Source organism: Falco punctatus, assembly GCF_963210335.1.
Source record: "Falco punctatus genome assembly, chromosome: 11".
In the NCBI taxonomy this organism is placed as follows: domain Eukaryota; kingdom Metazoa; phylum Chordata; class Aves; order Falconiformes; family Falconidae; genus Falco; species Falco punctatus.
The window spans coordinates 30,557,987-30,579,999 of record NC_137591.1 but is presented as its reverse complement, the minus strand read 5'-3'; the positions used below and the strand labels follow the sequence as shown (position 1 = coordinate 30,579,999).

The following is a 22,013-nucleotide window of genomic DNA, read 5'->3' as shown; positions in this document are numbered from 1 at the left end:
GGTAGGTAAACATCACTTGTAAAGGTACAGCTGAACTAGGAGTACAGTACTGATATCAGAGGACTGAGTCATGACTTGATTTAATTCCAGCTAGTCTCTAGCATTGGAAAAGCCACTTAAAGCCATTTCTGCTGTTATGCAGCTTAAGAAAAAACCCCCCAAGATAGATAATTATCTCACTGAAGTTATAAGACAAATTAGCTTTTAGGTTTTATGTTTTTTTTTTCTTTACAAATGAGCCAATTAACATCAACTAGATTTGAATAAAAAAGGCAATTTTTGAAGGACTGTTGTGCTTATTACATTAAAACCACTTTTTACTGTATTTAATTGTGAGCTTTACATATTTTTGCTTAGACAAGGCTTCATCCAAAACCTCCATCACAAGCAAACTTTCTTCTGAGTTCAGTGGGCTCTGAACTGGCACACAACCCTGCAGAAACAGCCCCAAGAACTGGATGAATGGCTCGGAGTAGAGTCAGACACTACCTGCATGCAATACTGCTCACACACATTGCTAGGTAATACTCAGTACTGCTACTACAGCATCTTCACACAAACAGATCTGTACAGAGCTGCCCAGTACAACGTGAACTTATACAGTCACGTCTGCATTACCCTGGGAATCTCCATGCATTACTGGGTGTAATTGAGCATTGGTAGCTTGCTCTCAGTCTGCCACCAAGCAGCTCTGTCCTTCAAAAGAAGGAAGAAAATTTCTAGAAGTTGTTTTTGACTGGAAGAGTGACAACTGTTTCTCAAAGACCCTTTTCTAACACTGGTTTATAGCATTCATTGCCTATCTAGAGATTATACTGACAGTGAAAGTAACATCTTTAATACACTGAGAAATTACACTGAAACACAATAGAGGAGAACCTGGGAGATCTTTATTCATGGCACTTTTGAACCAAAATGCTAAGAAAATCAGATGTTACTAATTATAAGGGAAAGGAAGGCAAGACATCCCTTTGAGACAAAGAAAAGTAAATAAAAGCAGAACTCCACATATGAGGAGAAATATAGAGGACTAGACAGATGAAGCGATATGAAAAGTACCATTATCAAAAGAAAAACTGGTAATAAAAAAAAATTCTGATCACTGGTGATAGAAAGCCAGACAAGTTTGCACAAAACCAGTGCAGGTCACATAGGCTTACTACCGAACACATTTTTCTAAATCAAGCAGCAAAGCAACAAAAAACCAAACCACCCCAATCGCCCAGATACATTAAGTTTCTTTCCCACACACCAGGGCTTTGGTTTCATACCAAGGAGTGTGCGCTTGCTTGCTAATTATGTTCAGATAGAAAGTTCTTCTATAAGCAAAACAGCAACCTTTTATCAAATCTTAGCTTAAAGAACAACCTCAAAATTAAAATCTCAATTCCAAGTAAAGGCAAAGAGAAACTTCAAGTTAGGACTTGTGCAATTCTGAATCAAAGCATTTTAAGACAGCAACAAAAATCTGATGCTAAAACAGAGAGACTCTGAAAAGCCTCAGGCTTTTGTTCCAGAATTTAGTGCAATGCTGTTCAGGGTTAGCACCATTTTGCTAAGGCACACAATGAGGAGCTACTAGTTGAGCTTTTAATCATGTTTCATCAAGAAAACGTTAAAGTTTAGTTCTAAAGCTAATGAAAACAATTACTTCTGTCTTCAAAAGAATAGGTACAATACCACACAGCCACTGTTTACCAGCCAACAAGGAATAAATAAGAAATCAATACTACCCAGACAGAGCGGTGCTGAGGCAGAGGCACTGCCTGTGGTTAACCCCACCACCACCGAAGATCTGCCAAAGTTGTTCTGGGCTCCCACTCTCTGTCACAAATCACCTCTTTAATAGAAAAATCAGTATATTTTTTTTCATCTTGTCAGCAGGCAGTCAAATCGCTACTGTATCATCATAACCCAAACGAAAACATACTTGGTAAGTTACTTGACTTGAGCTAACTTCCTAAACCATCCAGGATGTTTATTTGCAAGCCTTCCCTGCCTCCCTTTATATATTTTAAAGTAAACCTTGGTACCTATTCCAGCTAGTATCATTCTTTGTAAAACAAAACCATAATAGACATTGCCTTTAAACTCCATAGAAATCCTTCTGCCAAAAGCAGTACACAGCTTGGTAAATTCCAGTGTACATATTGTTGTGCTATGAAATACCACTTGAGGTTCAAAATTTAAGAGCTGAATCATATTGCTTCCTTCCTACCACGCTGGTATTAAAATATCTATGAACAGTTTCCCAGATCATCTGCAATTCAGAAACCATTTGAACACTCCATTTGAAACACTGATTATTAACCTGGCATTAAAGAGCAGTTTCTTACTACTTGAGGAAATCTAAAACCAGTAGCTAACATGAAGCTATACTATCGACACTAGAAAGTAGATGTGGACATGGAGATCCCACCATCCCAGGCTCTGAACTGGAAAAAAGGAGTTGAACACAACTTTAACATGAGTTAACTCACTAAAAAACAAAACAAAACAGACATGTTCCCACCTGTACCTCTGTCCACTCCAGATAACTGGCATAATGAAACAGGTAATATTTATTTACAGTCTCAACAGTTGAAAGAAAAGTTTGGGAAGTCTGGTAAGGGAAGGAGTAATTAGTGGCATCCCTGATCCCTTATCAAGGCAGGTCTCAAAAGGCTAGAGAATGGAAGAAAAGCTTACATACAAGCACAACTCTCTGAAGGGTTCTAATGAGCCCAAGCCTGGCACCGAACTGCCAAAATAGAAGGGCACATCATGTGTGAATGGAAAACCCACAGCCCTGGCAGCAGGCATGTAATCATTAGAGGCACATTTCAACAGTGGGTGACAGTTCCCCCTTACCCATGATAAACATCTCTCCTACTCCTTGTTTCACCAAATTCGGCAGCACCTGTGGACACGTACTGATGCCTGAATGCCAGAGGAAGGCCACAGATAACACTGACAATAGAAAGTAAGTCTGGGAGAAACCTCAGGAAATCATCCATTTCAGCACAGTCTAACTGCTGGAACAGATGGCTAACTGGCTTGATCCAGCCAACCTTTTCCCTACAGGAAAAAAGAATAGCTGTTGGAGCAACAAACCCTACTCTGCTAACAAATGTCCCAAGCAGATCAGCACAGAACTGTGGAATTCCTCCGGTCCCACTTAAGACAGGAATGGCATTACAGGGACTGAGGGTTCAATGAGCTGCACACATACAGGCTGGCACCAAGCCAAGTACTGCTGCTGCCACAGCTTTCCACACACGCAGTCCCATTTTCACGCTGGATCTTCAATCTTCAGACTAGGAAGCAGAGTCAAGCGCTGAGATACAATACAAATCCCTCCCAGGCACAAAGCGTATAGATGGGTTATACGCCTAAGAAGTGAAGCTGGGAAAGATGCGCGCCTTTTTGCAAGGTTTGTGACTTGCTACAGCCTTGGAAATAACTAGAAACAAAATATTCTTTAACTTCTAAGAGCTACTTTAAACAAGAGAGATTACAAATGGCAATAAAATGATGGAAACAAGACAGTTTCAATATCACAGACAGCTATTGGAACCACCATCGCTACAGAAAGGACACTTGCTTGTACATATAGAAGTAGGGAAAGCATATTCACACTTTCGTGGTATATGGGTTTTTTAAATGTTTCTCTCCACTATTATGCCAGACGCAAGCAAAATGCAAAGAATGCAAACATTTATAAAAGACATACCCATTTAAATAAAATCCCCTTCCCCTTATTATGACATTTTTAACCCACCCTCTCAATTTGCTAAGTTTTTCACACCTGTTAGCTTCCAACACTTTGTATTACACACACATTTCTTTGTGCATGATTGAGGAAAACAAAGATATACCAATAACCAAGAAAACAAAACACTAAAAAGACACATCCACAGTACCTAAGTTGGAAGACGAGAAGCTGTAATTAAGAATGAAGATGCACCAAGACATAGACCTCAAATAGTACACTGGGACCAGTCAGATTTATTTCATTATTTCCAAGTTTGATAATATAAGATACCTCTATGCATGTCTCCTCCTTCTGATTAGCCCTCCATAAACTCTTTTTAGCCAGTACTAGAAACACCTGAAAAATTCCTCCTCTCTTCTGGGCCCTCCCCCAACCCTCAAAAATTCCTTGAAATTCCAACCTTCAAGGCAGACTGGAAATGTCACACTAATCAGATCAGTGACCCTGCCAGTGCTTCAGAGAAAGAGAGAATCATTCCACACATCACCAGGACAACTGCTCAACGCTTTATCACATTCCTTACTCTACTGCACTAACCGCGGAGGGGTAACAGTCTCCTGTCCAAGCTGCGTTATGTCCCTGAAGGCCAGAGCCTTCCACACATAACTAGAAGGCTTTGCAAGTTTTTAAAATGCAGAACACTTTGTACCAATATCCACCAGCATCCAGTTTCAGATGATGACATACAGAAAAACTCTTCTGCTTTCAGTTAAAATTCAACTCCCTTTACATTAACCGCAGTCTCCAACTGCTTCAGTACAGGTACGAAGCACATACTGACTCCCCTCACCAATATGTTATTTGGATCTAACATGTACCAGCACACGTGTATCATGTGCCACTTTGTCACACACAAGTTAGCACTGATCATTCCCAGCAGCAGTCCAGAGTAAGTCATGTTACAGGAGTGACTCAGCACACCTACAGGGCACCCTCTGCTCAGCTTCTGCTCAGTATACACAGCTCCTAACAGCATTATCTGCTCCTGTGTTTTTACACATCTCTATATGGCCTTTCACTAAGCTTTTCTTATCCAAGCAATATCACCATCTTCTTGACAGATGAAGATCAAAATTCTGAATAATAGTAATTTTTACTGTCTTTTACTTTAGTCCTGAAGCTGTTTCACTTTTGCTGTCGTACTTAGAAATAAAACAAGCAGAACTTCCTGTAACAGTTAACAAGGAACATACAAGTCGGCTTATTTAGCACAAAGCTTTACACTGTAACAGCTCCTCACTGCCAAAACAAACCGAGGCTCACCAACCGCTCTGCTCATGCAAATACAGCTCTTGGCTAATCTATATTTTAATCTAATAAAGACAGACAATATAATTTTATCAGCTCTTTTAAAGACTTACTCCTTGGTAGTAATGTACATGTTTCTGAGAAAAAAAGTAACCTAGCCAAAGATGCACTTTTCTCCTATGAGAGTGGTTCTGCAATACATTAACTACTTCAAAGCCTCTCTGACACTCGACATTAAAAATAAATCAACAACCTAAACGAAATTAACAGATAGTAGTAAAACTCCTAACTAATAAGGATTAGCAGGCACTGACAGTGCAATCCTGACACAACTGGACCCCCTCCATACTTGCCTAATGTCAGACACCACTGATTTTCACCAGCGCTTCACAAGACCTATTTAAATTCAAGTCAGTTTTCTGCTCCAGGGTGCTCTATGTAATAAACAGCACTTCTGAGAGCACTTAAGTATCTTTCTCCTTTCCCTGAGAAGTGCAGGACCTAATACTTTTTAGACGAGTCCTGATCTTCATTTTAGGGGAAAACTGACCTGACAAACCATAGGAAACCCTGACTAGCCAGAAGTAATGGGTTTTTTTATAAAGACTCACCACTTTATTCTCAAAAGGCATGCTGAAGCCACACACACAAACATCCCACACTGCCAACTTCACAGTTCACAGAATAGGATAAATCATGCTATGCTACCTGTGTTTTCCAAATCCAGTCTCACAGAAAAAAAACTCTGAAGAAAAATAAAGAAGAGAAAGAAAGCCTATGCATGGTCAGAGAATAGTAGGTAGAAGAAAAAGCTTCTTACCTCCACACTCAGGGAGCCCCATGAACAACACATACCATAAGCCCAGAACAGTATTTCCAATAGATTGGATATTTCCCCCCCCCCCTCTCGTTTGCTCTCTGAAACTTCGCCCTACACACCATGGCAAGTGCTTCACTTCCTCATTCCTCCTCCGCGCATGCCTGCTCCCCAACACCAATGCACACTTGCCCAGAAGACAGAGCTCTGTAACAACAGAAATTCCCACCCAACAGCAAATCCTGGAAGTTTGTGTGTAACACAGGCTCCTACCCTTCCCTCAAAGCTACATAAACACTGATGGGCTTCAGCGGCCATGTTATAAATCTTTAAAAAGAGGAGGAAGGAAAAAAAAAATATTGTATCATGAACACCATCAAAATTCTGTCAGAAACTCACTGAAGCTCAGTTAAATCACATTCAAGGTTTACTTTTTATCCTCAGTAATTTTTATTTTGCCAGTGAAAACAAAGGAAGAAGTTTACCTACTTTCATGCAAAAGCCTCTTATTTCATAGTCTCTAAAGTACCTTAGGAAAATGGGGCCAGTTAAGGACAAGACATGATTCCTCATTTGAAGCTTCCTGCCTGGCTTGTAACACCACAAAAGAAACAAAAATAAACCCACCCAAAACACAAACCTCCACCATCATAAGTCTACCACAGTACCTCCCCAACAGAGGATCTAAAAGCAATTTACAATGATTTACGCTTCACAACATCCTGCGAGGCAAGAGCTAATGTCTTAATGTAGAATGGAAAATTATTGAATATTCCCCGCCCTCCGTGAAACACTGGATAAATACGGAATGAAACCTAATACATCATTTTGTTAACCTTTTATTCCCACTCAACATTCCATCACTAGTCTTGCACCATTAGGGACATGAACATTAAAAGACAACACTTGGTTAGAGGACACTTAAACCTCCCTGGTCATACCCTCCAACACATACAACCTGCACATGGCTCAAATAGTAAATTTTCAGGGAAGATATACATAACTAACTTCATTTCTGGCTGATATCATACATCCCTTACAGCTTATTTATAAAAAAAAAGGGGAAGTGACCAATTCTTAATAGTAAATGGTTTCATGATCTATTACCCAAGAAATTTTTTCTACCAATCATAAGGACTCCCAAGACCATAGATGATTAAGTCTAGGGAGTTAATAGCAGACAAGCATGTCTAGAATGTGTTCCTTTCATTTCAAATTAAAAGTTCTTGCATTTGTCAATGGCAAATGACTATAACTGTTAACACAATGAAAAAAACAGGATTCATAATCAAAGAAAAGCCAAACAGATTAACAGAAGAAAGGCAGAAAGCACTTAAAATATCCTCAATGGTTTTCAGAAGAGACTGTGGTTCAACTGGTCAAACACTCAAGAGCTATCAATCGTGCTCTCAAGGAGCCAAGCAAATTATCTGCTTTTCCCTGAAGCAATACATTTGAACAGTTGCTTTCTGAACACTCAACCAAAAGAATTTCAACAACTACAAATTTGAAAACTAGAGCTAATAATTAAGCAATTAATGTCCCCCTGAAGTATTATATTCTGACATTACTTAGAGTCTGAGGCCTTTTCCAAGTAATTGGGGAAACTGGAGAGGGCAATTTCCTATCCATCCATATTGGAAGACCAGAAAAAACAGGTTAAAGTTTGTTCATCCAGAAAGACTAACCCCTCCTATGACAGTTTTTCAGAGTTTATACATGACCCTATATTGCAAAAAGTTTTGGTTGGTTGGTTTAAAAAACAAACCAACCCCACAACTTCCAGATTTGCTAGAGCGTGCCATTGCTTATGAAAGAAGCTATAGTAAAGATAAACAGGACAAGTTTGTAAAAGTCTTCAGGCTCAAGGTCACAGCCACGCATTACTTCTTGGTGTCAGCTAGTCACTACTCTTCTTTACTCATTCCTTTCCGAGATATTCCAGCTAAAGTTTTGCATAGTTGTTCCTCAGCTGAAGCTAGCAGTTTTAAATGTAGATTTTTATTAATAAACACGGGTAGGCAGAAATGTGGGTGGACAGCAATTACACAACCAATACGTCATTTGAACTGAAACAGGGCAACAAATCAGCCATGCAAACAGCTCATCTAAAATAAAAATCTAAGTCGTAAATTTCAAGAAGAGAAAGCAATGGGAAGCAGTTAGCATTCTGGAGACTGCAAAAATTTCATTCAGCTGTACACGCACAGGTGAAAGAACAGGCTTCTTTGAGTCCTAACCCGCTGAAGCAAAACTTTTCTATAAACCTTTTAGTGATCTGAAGTATCAAAAGTATCATAGCAGTAATAAGATTGGCATCTGCTAATGAGAAACCATATTAAAGGTCAACATCACTAACACAAATCATTCTTTTCCATCCAGGAATAATCTACAGTTACCTGACTACTACTATAGGCGTTTGGTAGATGAAAAGTAAATTCAGGAAAGGAGGGGAAGATCTGGTTGCCACTGCAATGCCTTTATCATTTGTTAGACTGAGATAAGCCGACATGAATCATTTCATTAAATCCAGCACAATTCAATGAAAGAGAAAGCATAAAAACCCAACCTAATTAAAAAATTAGAAAGTGTTTCTTGCCACCCACTCTCCAGTAAGAGCTGCTCTCCCAGCTTGATTCAGCAGCTACAATTCTGCTTTGATGTCCATGACACTACACCTACAGTAACACTATCATGGCAATGAGAAACAATGAGACAGAAGGAGAGAATTAAAGACTGGCTGGTCAAAAACTATTCAAAAAAAGCTCTCCAGCCTACAACACCACCTTTAATAATTGTCACTCACCCCCTGCTCCCTAGCAAACTTTTACAATACAAATACTCTGTCTAGAAAAAAAAAATACATCTAGAAATCACCAAAACTGGTCGAGTGCTTTTGGTGTGCATGCACATGCTTTTTTTGTAGTGTACTGTGAAAATATTACTGAAAGTATTTCTTTCATAGACTTACAAGGCAAGAAACAAGTAACAGTCTGAACATCCCCCCCACCTCCTTCCCCTTATGTTCAAGGGTTAGCATTACTATTCAGCCTCCCAAAAGTGTTTTTGTTTTCAAAGTGCCTAGTAATTTAAAAAAAAACAAACCTCATATGTCCAAAATTCCAGGTGCAGTAGTAAGGAAGTGTTGAAATATACTGTAAGAGCAGCATTAAGTGAAAATAAATGCTACTGCCAAGCATAGGAAAGAAGAGGCTTCTATTTCAGTGAGTCATTCAAAGTGTAAAACGTAAAATCCTATTTTACATAAAACTCCACAGGTATTCAGAAAACAAATATTTTAAGTGTCCATTTGAAAACTTACTCTCAGAATTTCCTCTTTAACGTTTCTTTTTTTCCTCCTCTCCCTTTTAATTTATTTGATTTACAGGTGCTTTTTCTTGTCACTTAGTAGATGCTGCCCCCATTTTAAAAAAATAGATGTCAAACAGCTTCATGTTAACAACTGTTTACATAACAGTACTCTAATAAAGTTTCAGTTATTCTATTTACCTTCAAAGTAATTTGTTTTGGAAGATTGCACTTAAACATCAAGAAGATCTTTTTAATAAAAGCACAACGTCATCCAAAAGTAGTGAAAACAACAAATGAATTTTTAAGTGAAACTACCAATGCAGTTGCTCATCTGCCTGTTTTTTAATTTTAAACACATTATAATCACAAGAAAGCTTCTCTTATTCTATGTTGTATATAAAAAAATATCTAGGCTACTGTGGTGTTATTTAAAAAGGCAATGGAGCAGTTTGCTGGCACATACATTTCACCATAGCCAGAGTTCACAATGACAAAGTTTTTTCACTCCCTGAGCCTTATAATAATTCTATACCCAGTTACACTCTCCTTGCAATGATTTTTGAGACAGAATTATTAACCTATATCAGCTTCAAGAATTCAGCTCCTCTACTTCAGGCATCTGTTCAGTCAATCTTGTGGTATCACTTCTATGTTAGCAAAAAACTGCATGGCACCATCAACTTCAGAAAAAAGATGCACACTTGAAAACAGTTGTCAAAATACTGTTCTGCTTACCACAACACTGCAGTCGTAACAACCACTTCCAAAAAGCAGAGGTAGGCAGACTGCGGAGCTGCTGATAGAAGCTAATCAAGGTTTTCTCCATCTGTCTCCCAGAGAGACAACTTACGGCTAGCTGCACTCATCCTGTCTAGAACTAGAGAGTTGTTAAAAGATTCGTGAAAACACCCAAGCTGTAAACAAAGACCAAATCATAGCCAGTACCTACAAGGCCTAGGAGCTTACAAACTCTTGTCTGCAGTATTGACTTTTTATTATTTTTATTATTACAGTATATTATTACATCATATATATCATATATTAGAGTATAGTATATGATTACAGTATTAACTCCAGATGAAATGTGACGCCACAGCAACAGAATCTCTTCTCCTAAGACAGCAGATGACAAATGCATTGCTTATCACAAGCTAACATTGGTTAACCATCTTACCCTTGCGAGGATTGAAACATCCAGACTTAAGTTTTCATTCTACCACCAATGAAGACGGATAATGAAGTTTTACCTATCTGGCATTTTCAGTACCATTTCGTGCATGGCTTACAGTGGGGCAAGTTAGGAAATAGCTTCTCAGAAAGTATTCTTGTGCCAGCTCTAGACCCAACATGTGTCGTGTACACCTGGGATCTAAGCCTGTCAAAACCAAATCCTTTTCCTTCCCACATTAGCTTCTGACTGGCTCCAAAAGCTGTTCCAGATCTGTTAAAAGGTCAAGCAGTCCTGCAAACATAAAGGAAAGAGTGGGGGAAGCACAAAAAAAGGGAAACTTCAACAACATTTCTTTGAGGATCAACACAGATTTGTCACGTTTCTCGGTGTAATTTCCTGAGCAGCTTATTTAGGCACAACCAGGGCAACACAGATTTTTAAATGTGTCTTCATTAATGAAGGCCATCTAAGATATTGGCTAAAATTTAATTACACATTTAAATGCTATTAAACAATCCTAACAATGAGGATAACTAGACTAACAGTTTGGAATGATGAGGGTAGGTGACATGGAATAAGGAACTCAAGCAATAACAACCTGTGGAATTGTTCCTTCATACTAAATCCACCTCAAAATCCATGTTTCAAAAATGATGCTTCAGCCCCACATTTAACCAATGTTTCCTGACAGTGGAAGTCATGCAAATACAGTCAAAGCCATCCTTTCAGCTCATCATGGTTACAGCACTGAGCAAAGTGCTATCTAAAGATGAAAATGCTGTAGCTGTCCCAAAGTTTTCTTACTGCTCCCAGAACTAAGAGTTGCAAACAAAGAAGCACTCATGTAAATGGTACAACAGCTGATAGAAAAATAGTTTAAAAGGACCAAACTAAGCCAGATATCCTCCTTTGGCAAGCAGTGTAGTAGCTTCACTGGTAATAATAGCAGGAATATCAAGACAAAGAACACAAGTTTCACAGATGACTATTCTGCTTGTTTCCATGACACAGGCTGCAGTTGTGTTTTAATAACATAACCTAGTCTACACTAAAGCTCTCAAGTCATCCAAGGTTAAGAGGCAGCTTGTTGCAGAAATGGCACCGAGCCTGAAGAGTTTCAGCTCTAACAGTTGCATTAAAAAAATAAATTAGCTAGTCAACATACTGTTCAAGATTATCTCCACACCTCTGAGCCTAGTTTCGTCGTAAAAATCCAAACATTATTCAGCATGGACAAACCTGTTCATCACTTTTAAGTAGTGTTACATTACTATTCACACAGGGCTTAAAGTCTTTGTAGGAGAGGTCACACGACAGTTGCTGAAAAGCAGGTTAATTCAGGTACTTCTGACTCAGAATGTAATTGAGCCTCATTTGCTTCAAATGCTACTGGCACCCGGTGATTCAATTTGTAGCACTGCTAAAAAGAGCAGTTCCAGAGGCCAGAAATAGCCTGGGGCAAGGTACTCCTTTTGAATGAGACTTTTCATGTAACCTTCAATTATAAGAAAAAAAGACCCACTTAAATATTTTGCTGCTTTGGTGTTAGTCTCACCTTCCAGATTTACAAAAATAGCATCTTTTCTTTACAGCTTTACAAGATCATTAAAAACAGTATTCGTGGTTTTAGTGAGTGGAAACAAAAGGCTCATCTCAGGGTTTCCATTAAACACCTACTCTTAACCAATAACAAACATCTCGGAGCTTAACCACAAAAAATGAAAGCTGCTGCTCTTTTTTTCTTTTTTAATTATTTAATATAGCAAACAATGCAAGACAGTCATGTACAAGAGAAAAAATCCTAACCTCCAACATCCCACTGATTCTCCTATCAGTAATGGATAACAGGTATATTTATTTTTGGCAGGAGCCTGAATTCAAATGGAAAATGGGGCGGGGGGGCGGGAGGGGAGAAGAGTATCTTACATCCTCTTAAAAACAGGTTTTGAATTATAACCCTACTTATAAAAGCTTCAAGTTACATAACCTGAAAATCATCCAAGCAAGAGGGCAAAATAAAATATTCCTGGGAAGTTACTATTAAAAATCCACTGCCAACTTGATGAATTTTGTTGCTCTGGACTTGTAAAAACAGTTCTATTCCAGACATGTAATTTTGTCTTTTAGAAGAAAGTTCTCTTATTTACTGCTTATTTTGCAAGAAGCTTTTTCTAAATGGAACAGTCTATGAAAAACAATTTTCTCATTCCCAATTTATAATGCTAAGTCTTAAAAGATGTATTAATCACTGAAAATATCACAACTACATCAGCAACTGGAATGAGATAAAATATAACATACATAGGACACAACCTGTAGACTATTGCTAGAATTCTATCAGTAAAAAGTATATAGTTCTCCAGACCATACTGAACTACCCTACCTTTTAAAAAGCAAAGGGTAAACTATTAATGAACATTTTTCACAGATTAGACCTAACTCATGAAAACCTAAAACCCCAACAAAACAACAGTATCTGCACAGTCAAGCATCTTTATACTTAATTTGGGTAGTTTAACTTCCATTAACAATCTCCTCCTTGAAACAGCCACAGCCCACCAAGAGCTTTTAACAGGTACAGCATCACAGACTGCTCTGAGACTGCAAGTCTTCAAGCCTTCACACACCCTGGCTGCCATATTACCTTTTCCCGTACTCAGAGCGTATCTGATGTTTTACAGCTACTGCACACATGGACTACATGGAAAGCTACTTCTATTTTTAAAAATTTCTTCTTTTAGTCTTAAAATAAAACAGATGCACTTAGCTGCGAAACACACCTCTACTAGTGCAGACCAAGCCAGGGTAAGTGCCAAGCAAGCCTTGCACAGGCAATATTTACATGTCTTGATCATTTAAAATCCTTCTGTCTTGTGTTGTATAAGCCCCTGATTAAACAGCAGGTATCTAAATACATAAGGCATAGGAAGGGAAATCTAGGCATTGAAACCATCTTATTACCCATGCACTCAACATCCCTTTACACATTCCTGTATTTAGCCACTCACTGTTTTGGGAATAAAAGTAATGGCAGTAAGCTAAAACTGAATGACAAACAAATCAAAAAAAGAAAATTCTCAAAATCTGCAAACCAAAGCCACCTGTAACGTAACTATTGAAGCCCTCATAATTGCACTGGGAATTACTTTAATACTGAAAACCTACCAAGAACAAAGTATTTAAATTTATTTATTAGCATATTGCAGTCACTGGATTTTCAAAGGCTTGCTGTCAATTTTCATTCTGTAATGACAACTCACAGACCAGCTCGTCACATCAACATGACTGATTCTATTCCCACTTCTCAAAAGCTACAATAAGTTCTGAAATTACATTAATGAATTATCAGATGTGTTTGAAGGAAGGGATTGCTGTCACTCACTTCCCCTTCCTGAAGGCTCCCAACTTGTCACATGAACTGGCAAAGGAACCCATCTAAGGCTTTCTTTTTCCCCTGTCCTGGGGAAAGGACAACTAGCATTTTTATGTATCAGGTGAATGCAGGTATTACTCACAGGAAGATACAGTGGAATGTGTTGGGTTTTTCCCCCCCTCTTCAGGTTTTACATAAAAGAAAATACGCCTGTGATCATTTTAATACCTAGTGAGTAATACTGACACCACACCCCATTCTCATCATGCTGTGCCTAATGCAATAGCCGCGTCATTACATCCTCAAATACTGATGTATAATTTACTTAACCGGTATCAAGCATTTCTGGGGATGCCTTTCTTCCTGGTATGTCCTGAAATCATCTACATCATGCCCAAGCTTCAGCTTGACAGAGTTCAAGTTGTTCTATTCTAAACTGGCCAAGCAAAGCTGAAAACCCACATAAAAACGGCTGATCAGGTAATTCCTCCCCAGAAACACACCCAGAGACATCCCCACCCAGTCCTTGTGTGGTACTTTGTTACAAACATTTGACTGAGAAGTTCCACTGAGAAAGGAGTGACCAGAAAAGCCAAGTACAAATCTCTCTGCTTGCTGAAGCCACGTAAATCCTCAGACTTCAAAAACAGGGGGGGGAAATATTTATTTCCATGAACTACAATGCAGACACTAACACTTAATGTAGAATAACCCACCTGATTAATTTCCAATACACCTGGTACAGGAATAAACACAACAACGCCTGAAAGTGACTTTCCAGTTTTTATGTCCTCTTACTAGCCCTATTTTTATTCCTTCCTTTTTGCAAATGCTACAGACATGAGAGGAAACATCACACATTAAGGAGAGATTAAAATTTTGCCAAGTATTCCCCCCTCCCCAGGAACCTATTCTGCAAAAATTACAGCGCTCAGCGAGAAGATAAGTCTTCTTAATTCTGGTAATAATTAAAAGGGAGAAATTTAGTACAAGTCTAATCTATGGAATTTATTTTGCTTTGCAGCCACAAAGCTGTCAAGTCTCTGCTACCATATCTCTCTTGCTCTAACCAGAAGTCTGCCCTTCTTTACCAGCAGCCCTCAAAACAGGAGGCTGAGAGAAATGCTACTCGCAAAATCCAAGCTGGCCACCAAAGGTGACTTAATACAAAACAGGTCCTTAGCTTGGAAAGTACCAACTGGGCTGCACCCTCCTGCCTTCTGGAAAAGTCCTTAGGAGAGCTTTGTCCACAGTCTTTCACTTTATTATTTTACTAATAAAAATAACAACTCTTTTGCCCTCCGACAGAACTTTTATGACTATGTCCAGTGTCACCAGTAAAATGCTAAGCAGTGTCACTGAAGGGAAAACTGAAAAGCTGTTTCCCAATGCATTCTGACAAGTCGTCCAGTTACCTACTGTTATCAATAGGCAGCCTCTTACTCTTACAAAAAAAAGCAAAGAGATGTGATAATTTAGACTGTTTCCAAAGAGTCAAGCCTTACTTAGAGCATTTTCTGTGCACTGAATCACACTCGTCAATGCAAAACAGATTATCCGTCTCCGTGAAAATTCTTAACACAAATACGTCCTTAAACTTGACAAATGGAAGAGATGATTTAGTAGAGAAAAGCAGAGGGAATTGTAAAGTAAGCCACGCTCAAGTCATGAAAAGGCTCTGTATAAAGTACAACGCACCAGGTAAACAGCACAAAGGTATCACAGAAGTGATGTCTTCAGATAGCAGTCTCAACATGATTTAATACAGGAGACAAACAACGCACACAAGCATTAGCAAGTCCAGAGGACAACCCTGATAGCTCACACCTCTTCTGCAGAATCCAACAACTGGCAACAAAACAGTCACATTTAAAACAGGCTGGACTACTCCAAGCAACTGAAGTTTAACCGATTCTCACCTCCCTGAACAACATTTTCTTTCCATCTGTTGTATGAATCACGTACAAAGAAGTTACAGTGTCCAGGCTTCCATCCTTAAGGCCTGGTTAAACAGGGAAGACTAAAATTAACATTCACCATTTTAACTAAAGTTTTTTACAGCACTACTAAGACTTCTCTTTTAATTAATTCTACAGGAGGCCTTTTCATGCAATTAAACAGGAGAGTGACTCACGAACAGGAAGGACAGCCCAAGTTGTAGCCTCTGGTTTAACTTACCCAGTCCATTCCATAAAGCCAGTTAAGCCTAACTTATTTTTATCTTTCTCCTGTCAAATTTACAGCAACAGCCAAAGTAGTCACGAGGGAGTGCACCATGAACAATGCTCCCTAGCTTCTCACCAGTTCCAGAGGAAGCAGGGACGTTTTGATAGTCGCCAGTAAAGTCCAAGAACAAAGAGTCCCACAGTTGCTCCATTATCCAAACAGCCCATCATGCATGTCTGAATGGTCAAAGCAATGAAATTTATAGGCAACATGCCATCTCTGTTACCTGCATTAGCTAGCTGAATTGAATACTGGCTTATATCAGACCAAAATTTGAAAAACCCCAAAACAACAACAACAATAATGCATTTAGAAGGAAAGGAGCCAATACCACAGAATGAAAGATCATTGGAGAGGTGAAGACACCCATGGATCCAGGAAAAAAACATCCTACAAGAAATCAGCATTTTAGCAAGCAAAGTAGTAAGGACTCCTTACAGAAAATTAATTCCAAGTCTAAAAAGATGCATGGGAGAATGGTATTTCTTTGTAACTGCTTTAGTGTTTTGTGACACTTTGCCCTGTTCTGATCTGTTTTTTAAACAAAATCTACATTCTGTTTAAAAAGCAAGCAAGATTTAAGAATGACTGTCCTTCTGGAGTTACTAAGTAAGAGCTAGTCATTTTCCAGCTTCCAAAATTTTTTTAATTTTAATGTCTACCCACACAATACTTAGCAACAATGCAGGTGACCAATGAGAATTTCAGTTACAATAAACAACTATTCATCAAGATCTTTTGAATTTGATGAATTGGTTCTGTTGTTTACAACAGGCTACTTTGTCAATTTGGTACATAGCATCTAAACCCCTGAGCTCCTCAGACACGTCTAAAAACAAATGCCCAAATGCCACATAAAGCTGACTTCTTAACTGCTCTATAAGAACTCAAGAAATACCTACCTAAACCAAGCTAGAAAATATGTTTTACATTACTGTGAAGTTTTTTCACTTATAGAGGGCAAAGGCTGAGACTTCCTCACAGTACGGATACACTCCTACTCTTTCTTCCACACCTCCCATCTGAAGCAGGACAGTATTTTGCTGTTTTGTATCTCCTCAAACGATTCAGAGCACTTCACTGTGGCACAAAACCCAGCCTTGATTTCTGTGAGGTGATTTCTGTGAAACATCACAGAGATGATTGCTTCATTGGATGCATGATCAGCTTTTTCAAGATTTCATTAGCACAACATTCACTTGTAAAGGCAGGGGAAATTTTTCTACTGAGCCTCCCAGACAACAGCTTACAATCAGAAACACGAGATTTAATTATCATTAGGCCTGCGTAACACCAGAACTACTAAGTCATAAAATAATGCTTATGCAGCATGTCACTATTTCAGAATGTCACGTAAGCTAATGAAACTCACTTTCTACAATTTCTTCAAATACAGTGGTCATTAATTTCGAAGTCTCTCCTTTGGTTGTTGCATCTTGGCATGGCATTCAAAACAAAATAAAATGAAAGGCACAAAATAATTTTTTCTTGCCATACTGTGAGTACCAGATTCAACTGATACAAACACTGGATAAGGAAGCCTTAACACTTTCACTTGTTTGTACAGTTCTTAACATCAAACAGTAGCTGAAGGACTTCCATTCTAAACTGATAACAAAAGGGGGAAGGGGGGAACAACAAGCTGAAAGAATGTGACTTACAAGAGAAGTCAGTCAACAGTACAGTTTTATTGCACTCACTTTTGAAGGACATTTTTATTGCAGTCACTGTAGTAAAACATGGAAGTTAGTCAAGTACAACTGCTATAAAAAGTGAAGAGTGCTAGGACAATATGAATAATGTTTACTCTAAAAACAAAGCACAGAGAAAGTTAAATGCTACTGAACACTGGGAGTGTTCCATAGAAGCTGGTTATTAATAAGGAGGTAATTAAAACCATCCCCCTTGGCATGAATTTCTATTAATTCACTTTTTTTATACCTTCCCTGAACCTCACCCCTTTTGCCCAAAAGACTGCTCTTAAATTTGAGCTGGAGACCAACACTGTCTGCCACAATTTATCAAAAAATAATTAGCTGCATGTCCCTGAAGACCTTCAATGCATAATAAATAGACAAGATCTCTGCTACCCTAGTAGATAACTTCCTTACTGTTTTGAAAGGAAGCAAAAGTTGTAATTGAAAAACTTCCAATTTGCTCATCCTCTGAGCTGAAGCAATTGCTAGAAATTATTTCAGGATGAAGTTCTGAGAAGACCTTTAGAACCAGGCTACAAACACTACTGCTACACCAGCTGATCAACCAGAATTTAATTACTAACAACAGGTTTAAAAACAACCATATCTCAACCTTTAGAGTTTATCCTGACAGGGTCTGATAAACACAGAAGCATCCTGAAAAACTACGACATTTGCAATGCCCAGATTTTACATTAACAGCCTGCTTTTAAACAGTAGTTAATTAGATCATTTTAAAAACACCTATTAAACTGGCATAGTACAAGAACAAGACCACCAGACTATCCTTGTTAAAAAAAAAAAACAAACTAAAGAAGTGAGAAGCCACCTGCAAGATCTAGATTCTTCCAGATTAGGGCATTTCAGTTATTTCAGCTACTCCACACACTTTGTTTCTTCAGTTGTCTCGTAGCTGAAGCTACAGAAGTCTCAGATTAACGTAAAATGCACTCCCCAAACTCCAAATATTTGTGCAATTGAGAAATAACACTTTATGTGAATGATTAAAAAAAGTGGTTTTGCAAGACTTTTTGCAAAAATGTCTGTAGTGAGAGGGATTTATACAGCAAGAAGAACATGTCACTTTTATGGCTATTTTAGTGACGTCATGGCTGGAATTAATAATTGTCAATAAACTGTCCAGCTTTTGTAATGCTAAACTCGGGACTCACCCCAGTATTACCTGACACACTCGGTTCTGTGTTCTTTGCCTCAAATTACATTGTAACCTCTGCCGCAATCTATGTGAAGCAAATGAAAGATCTATTCCTTCTTTCAGCCACACTGACACTACTTTTCAGTTTAACTGCATATCCACCATTTCTTCTGTTGCAGAACAGGACAATTTGTATTCTTTGATCTGTCAAAACAGTCCTCTTCCCTTGCCTCCCCTCTCCTCCTCCCAACCGCCTCTCATATGAAGATAGTTTTCTCCACGTTCCTAATAATTCCTCTTTTTTTAACAGTGTAGCTAACATTGTACAAAATAGGTAAAGGCACACAATCAATTGAGAGAACTGTATTATTCTACACCTGGTCCTTATGCTTCCCAAGATCCATTCCCTGTGCCTACTTAAAAAAAAAAAAAAAAAAAAAAAAAAAAAGAGAGAGAAAGAAAGAAAAAAAAGAAAGAAAAAAAAAAAAGAACCTACAACCCAGCATGCTGAGCAGAAGCTTTCATGTAAAAGTCTGCAAAGGTTGTCCAGGTCCTTTTTCTATGTGAATTAATGTTTAAGTCTTCAGATTTTCCAGATGTCAATGGCTGGTGCTCAGAGGATGCTGCTAATTAGGCAATACGACGTTTTTTTGTATGCATAATGCAAGTGTCTTGCTCATATCAATTCAAGCTTGAGCCACCACAGCCAAAAGTACCTCCTCAAACACACCAGTAATACCTACTCACGAGTTATTCTGCCAGTCTTACCACAAACTATTGGAAGTCTGCATGCATAAGAGTTCTTCAGTATGGTGCTGATGTAACTAACAAGCCATCTCTACCTGCCAGAAGTTGACCTAGACAACATGTAGCTGCCCCCCTTCTCAATGATTAGAAAGAAATCTCAAAGGAGGGACAGTGACACCCATCAACACTTGCACGAAACACACTCCTCTACAAATTTCCACATAGAACAGTGCACAACCAGCGCTGCTTCTGACAACATAAATTTGCAACAAATGATTTAGAAATCTTGGTATTTCTATCACAAAAGTCCCTTCCTTCTCCAGCTCATAGCACACAATATCTTGCCACTGTACAGTTGACAGGAAAATTATTTCCTCAAGCACTTTAATCAGAAAGTCTTTTTGTATCAGAAAAATCTATTTACAGTAAGCTGATAGGACTTTTGCACCTTCTTGCCCATTACGCATTTCCACAAATAAAAAAAACTCATTAGAAATCTGTTAGCCCTTTGAAATCTAATACTATTTCAACTTTTACCATACTGGTAACCATGAAAATGAAACTGATGCAAAAGATAATCATCAAGAGACACAATTACTGAGAAAAACAAGTGGTCGAACTAAGTGATGGGAACTGCACCTAACTCAGCATGCACTGTGGAATATCTCTGTACAGAAAGGAAAGTAACACAACAGAAGTAAATATTTGTGGTTTTCTTTCTCAGTTATGGTGAGTCCACAGACTTCAGACTGCATTACTGTAATATAGCCTACACAGAATCTTGAAGGTCACACTGAAATTTCAGCTGGTGCAGGATGTTTACATAATGATCTTTCACAACAGAAGCACATTATATCTTTATTCCTATATAATAAGTTTTGTATTCATTACCAAGTACAGTCCAAGGCATTAACTTCCAAATACAAATTCCCTATGGCTTATTTCTCATGAACTTTGAGTCAGAATTTTTTTTGCCTAACAGCCAATATTACTTGGGATGCTCCAGCAACCAGCTATCCGATGTATGGGGTACAGGAAGAATCACCACAAAACCACATATAGGATTTCATATGAAAAATGATTCAGTGAATCCACTGGGGAAGAAACTTTTAAACAATGAGCAGGCTTTGCAAAGAATTAAAAAGGTTTTATAAAGGGTCATCTGCTTAAAAGGTACATCAGAGCAGCTGCTGCATAGCTATTTTGAGATGTTTGGGAAGTCTGAGAGCCTGAATGAAGGTGAGTTCGTTCCTTCTAGTTCAGCTTTACACTCCATACTGTTTGAAAACTGTGACTCCACAAGTTCTTTCAAATGGATGAACCATTTTTGCCAGGTATTCAGCATGTAAACCGTATGATTTCTTGGGTGGAGTTAAAAAAAAAAAAAAAGGTAATTATCCTTCATATTATTAAATATTACAGAATGTGAAAGGTCTATTTCCAGAGTATCATGAAACAACATTTTATAGCACTGGTTAGTCCTGACATACAGACCCTAAATAAAATGGGACATCAGTCTTTACTATCATTACCAAAAGGTGACCACCATCAGCATCACTAGAGACCTCTGAACAACATATAAAGAAATTAAGTCAATATTTTAGCATACACTCACTGAATCTCAGCTCTTGCAATGCTTAATTCAACAAGACTGATAATGGTTTCCACCCAGATTGCTGGTGAATCACTGACAACATGGCAGAAGTTTCCGAAAGCAATCCTGTTAATTTCTGTTCATCTGCTTCAGCATGACCACTTTTATATAATAATATACATGTCCCAAGATGCCTGTAAATTAAACCCCAACATATTAATGTATGCAGTTTCTGGATTCATACATTCATCTGTTCATTGGACCATTCATTTTTAAAATCATCAGCATACAAAAATCTCATCATAAATTTCTAAAATATTTTGCTTTAAATTAAGCAAGTTTGGATACAAAGCTGCCAAAAAACCCCAACTAACCACCAGAAAACATACAAGTAACTTCCCACTCACCTCCACTTAAGGGTACTGCTGCTCAAAAGCGATTGACAAGCACACCACTCAAGCCTCTGGTTGTCAAAACAGACTGCACTGATGATACCTGTGTTTCTACATTTTCCTCAAAGCAGCCTGTCAAGCTGTCTGCTTTGACAGAACCTCTTCTAGGACAGGAAAGTAAAGCAACAAGCTATTGCGAGGAAAAGAAAAGGTTCCTAACCAGTAACAGCTGCTTCTATATGTTAGTGGAAACCATAATTTCATATGAACGTTGTGTGTTAATGGACTGAAGAAAGCTGCAGTGCTACTGGTGAAGCTTAGAAACCATCAATAAGGTACACACTCCTCCTAGGAACGCTGGGTTATTTATACAACTATGAAGTCTCTTACTAGAATCATTCACTTCAAACACGGAAATACTGACATTTGTAGTTGATAAGATTCATGCCCTCCACATCCTTATAAGCCTGAAGGGGGTAAAAAAGTTAGGTTTAGGAATACATTAATTTCTGCTTCGTAGTATTGC

At 38.4% G+C, this 22,013-nt stretch overlaps 1 protein-coding gene across 10 annotated transcripts in view; it reads right to left on the bottom strand.

Moving 5' to 3' along the window:
* The window catches only part of RC3H1 (ring finger and CCCH-type domains 1), a 66,072-nt gene that overhangs the window by 42,635 nt on the left and 1,424 nt on the right, over nucleotides 1-22,013 (bottom strand). The gene's annotated exons all lie outside the window — the stretch shown is intronic.